The sequence below is a fragment of the Triticum urartu genome, chromosome 2A (assembly GCF_056163025.1).
Source record: "Triticum urartu cultivar PI428250 chromosome 2A, HENAU_Tu73, whole genome shotgun sequence".
NCBI lineage: Eukaryota > Viridiplantae > Streptophyta > Magnoliopsida > Poales > Poaceae > Triticum > Triticum urartu.
Window position 1 is genome coordinate 442,248,165 of NC_141874.1, and position 4,326 is coordinate 442,252,490.

The following is a 4,326-nucleotide window of genomic DNA, read 5'->3' on the forward strand; positions in this document are numbered from 1 at the left end:
TTTATTTAGTTGCCCAAGATTAACATGGCAGTAACATAATCATTAATACTAAATCAAGGCTTGTTTTTATGTTTTTTTTGTAAAACTATAAACTATTAAAGAAACTAAACTAAAACTATAAAAGAAAAATTAAACAAAAGCAAAAGGAAAAACAAACAACAACTAAAAAAAAGGGGCAAAGCCCCCCCGCTCCCCCTGGGCCGTTCGGCCCAACTGAGCATCCAGGCCACCGGCTGGCCCAAGTAGCCACCGTCCCCTTCCTCTCCTGTTCACCGGGGGGGTCGTGGCAGAGATCCCCCAGTTGTGGCCGGAGCATGTCGCCGTGGTGGCCATCCTCGCCTCCCCGACGGCTACAAGAGCCGCCCCCAGACGCCCTCGTCCCCTGGATCGAACCCTAGTCGTCCACTCCTTCCCCCTCGCGCCGCGCTCTTCCTCCCCGCACACACCCGAACCACCACCGCCATGGCCGTCGTCATTCGCGCACTCCCCGTCATCCCCGAAGCCTGAGGTCGTGCCCCTGGACTTCGCCGTCGCCCGCTACTTCCTCTACTGCCTCCCATTGAAGCTCGGCGCCACTACATCGCCTGCATCGAGTCTTCTTCCACCTCCGGCCGCCGCTCATCGCCGCTTCGATTTGTCGCCTCCAAGCCTTCCCCGAGCTTGCTTTGCACCTCTACAGGTTCGCGGTGAGGTCCCCGACCGATTCCCCTCGTTCCCAACTTCAATCCGTAGCTGTAGCCTTTGCCTTATGCTCGTTGTAGTCGCCATGGCCATAGCTTTGAGTCTGCGTACGAGCTCCCTAGCTCCTGGCCGCCCCGTGCGTGTCCCCAACTGCGCGCCCACGCGCCTGCCAGGCCCCGGCCAAGCCCTGCACCGTGCCCGCGCGCGGACGGCCGTGCTCGCCCGCAGCCGCCTCCCGCGCGTGCGGCCGTCGCGCCCGCCTTCAGACGGCGTTCCGCGCGCTCCCCTGCTCCGTTGCGCACCTGCTGCTTCTGCTACCCTTGCTTGCGGTCGCTCCCTTGCAGCCGCCCTTGTCCGTGCATGCTCATAGCCGCCGCTGCTGCTGGCGCTTGCCGCTGCGCTACTACAAGCTGCTGCTGCTGCCGCTTGCTACTTGTCTACTGCTAACTGATGATAGCTATTGTAGCTGCTAGCTAGCTTTGCAAATATTACATCGAGTAACCCCCTGGGCAGCCCCTAAACTGTGGTTAAACAGTTGTAAACATGAGTGAAAATAATATAAGTAGGAAGTATACATGACAAACTCCATTTTATCCCACTGGACCAAATACTTTTGATGCGTGGATTAAATCCTACAAAATTCACAAAATGCTATCTTATGTTAAAATGAATAGAGTTACTCCCTAGTATTGTGTGTGTGCGCCGTGTGTGGCCGGCTGTGTGCCTCTGGCCGGCCCTGTGTGCTTGTGTGATGTGTGTGTGTGTGTGTGCAGCGTGTGTGTGGCCGGCTGCGTCTCTCGATGTGACCGGCCCTATTTAGGTTAGTAGCTAATGAGTAGTTAGACTAATTAGTACTTTGGATAATTGCTAGCCTATGACATGTGGCCCCCTGTGTTAATTTAACCCTTCCATTTTAATTTATCCATCAATTAAATTATGTGTCAATGACATGTGGGCCACATCCTCCCTTTTGACTAGTCAAATTGACTTGGTCAAATTCGGATTAGATTAAATAAAAATATTCCAGAAAATCATAAAAAAATACTATAAACTTTGAAAAATCATATAAAATAAACCGTATCTCGGATGGAAATATTTTGTACATGAAAGTTGCTCAGAACAACGAGACGAATTTGAATACACAACCCGTTCGTCTGTCACACATCCCTAGTATAGCAAACACGCAACTTTTCCCCACCGGTCCGTCTGTCCGGAAACGCGGAACATCGGGAATACTTTCCCGGATGTTTTCCCCGTTCGCCGGTATCACCTGTCCCTGTGTTTGGTCACCCCTAGCACAACGTATTGTCGCGTCTTGCTTTGTGTTGCATTTGATTGCTCTGTTATTTATTGTGTTCGCCTTCCGTTACTTCTTTCCGGTAAGCTCCGAGGCCATTGTCGATACCCCTGTGATCGACTACATCGACGACGACCCCTTCTTCTTGCCAAAGCAACCAGGCAAGCCCCCCCTTTGATCACCAGATATCGCCTACTCTTCTCTATACTGCTTGCATTAGAGTAGTGTAGCATGTTACTGCTTTCCGTTATTCCTATCCTGATGCATAGCCTGTCCTTGCTACTACTGTTGTTACCATTACCTGCTATCCTACTGCTTAGTATAGGATGCTAGTGTTCCATCAGTCGCCCTACACTCTTGTCCGTCTGCCATGCTATACTACTGGGCCGTGATCACTTCGGGAGGTGATCACGGGCATATACTATATACTTTACACAGTTACATTACCTGTGGTACTGTTCGGAGTTGGCGGCTGAAGGGGCAGGTGGCTCCATCCCGGTAGAGGTGGGCCTGGGTTCCCGACGGCCCCCGACTGTTACTTTGAGGCGGAGCGACAGGGCAGGTTGAGACCACCTAGGAGAGAGGTGGGCCTGGCCCTGGTCGGCGTTCGCAAATACTTAACACGTTTAACGAGATCTTGGTATTTGATCTGAGTCTGGCTACTGGCCTATACGCACTAACCATCTACGCGGGGACAGTTATGGGCACTCGACGTCATGGTATCAGCCGAAGCCTTCGTGACGTCAGCAACGGAGCGGCGCGCGCTGGATTGGACTGGAATGCCTACTAGGCTAGGTCTGCTTCCGGCCGCCCACGCAATGTGCAGGTGTGCTAAGGGCGATGGGCCCAGACCCCTGGGCGCTTAGGTTTAGACCGGCATGCTGACCTCTCTGTTGGTCTAGGTGGGGCTGCGACGTGTTGATCTTCCGAGGCCGGACATGACCCAGAAAAGTGTGTCCGGCCAAATGGGATCGAGCGTGTTGGGTTATGTGGTGCACCCCTGGAGGGAAGTTAATCTATTCGAATAGCCGTGATCTTCGGTAACAGGATGACTTGGAGTTGTACCTTGACCTTATGACAACTAGAACTAGATACTTAATAAAACACACCCTTCCAAGTGCCAGATACAACCGGTGATCGCTCTCTCACAGGGCGACGAGGGGAGGATCATCGGTTAGGATTATGCTATGTGATGATACTTGGAGGACTTCAGTCTACTCTCTTCTACATGCTGCAAGACGGAGGCTGCCAGAAGCGTAGTCTTCGAAAGGACTAGCTATCCCCCTCTTATTCCGGCATTCTGCAGTTCAGTCCACATATGATACCCTTATTCCAGTTGATACCAATGCATACATATGTAGTGTAGCTCCTTGCTTGCGAGTACTTTGGATGAGTACTCACGGTTGCTTTCTCCCTCTTTTCCTCCTGTCCCTTCTACCTGGTTGTCGCAACCAGCTGCTGGAGCCCAGGAGCCATACGCCACCTTCGATGACGACTCCTACTACACCAGAGGTGCCTACTACTACGTGCTGCCCGCTGACGACGACCAGGAATAGTTTAGGAGGATCCCAGGCAGGAGGCCTGCGCCTCTTTCGATCTGTATCCCAGTTTGTGCTAGCCTTCTTAAGGCAAACTTGTTTAACTTATGTCTGTACTCAGATATTGTTGCTTCCGCTGACTCGTCTATGATCGAGCTCTTGTATTCGAGCCTTCGAGGCCCCTGGCTTGTAATATGATGCTTGTATGACTTATTTTATTTGTAGAGTTGTTTTGTGATATCTTCCAGTGAGTCCCTGATCTTGATCGTACACGTTTGCGTGTATGATTAGTGTACGGTCAAACCGGGGGCGTCACACTCTACGTCTAAGACTCCCCAACGTAGACTCATCCATCTTCCTCCAAAGGTGTTTAAACCAAAGCAATGGAGATCAATGCTCTGATACCAATTGAAAGGATTAAGAAGAGGTGTCTAGAGGGGGGGGGGGGTGAATAGACTTTACCTAAGACAAGTTACAGTTTTTAACTTCTTTAGGTTTAAGTAGAGTTTTGACACAAGTTTAAACATTCACAATACATATCAAGCAAGCATGACAAGAGCATATGAGCAGCGGAAAGTAAATCATGCAAGTTGCAAGAATGTAAAGGGATGGGATTGGAGTGTGCAAATGCAATTGGAGACACGGAGATTTTTGGCGTGGTTCCGATAGGTGGTGCTATCGTACATCCACGTTGACGGAGACTTCAACCCACGAAGGGTAACGGTTGCGCGAGTCCACGGAGGGATCCACCCACGAAGGGTCCACGAAGAAGAAACCTTGTCTATCCCACCATGGCCGTCGCCCACGAAG

The 4,326-nt window shown here is 51.2% G+C and overlaps 1 long non-coding RNA gene across 1 annotated transcript; it reads left to right on the top strand.

The window, feature by feature from the left end:
- The first annotated feature begins 257 nt into the window (after window positions 1-257).
- Window positions 258-3,756, top strand: LOC147985400 (uncharacterized). The gene is made up of 3 exons (XR_015616683.1): window positions 258-686; window positions 2,066-2,139; window positions 3,434-3,756. It is a non-coding gene; the product is annotated as an uncharacterized LOC147985400 (long non-coding RNA).
- The last annotated feature ends 570 nt before the right edge of the window (window positions 3,757-4,326 follow it).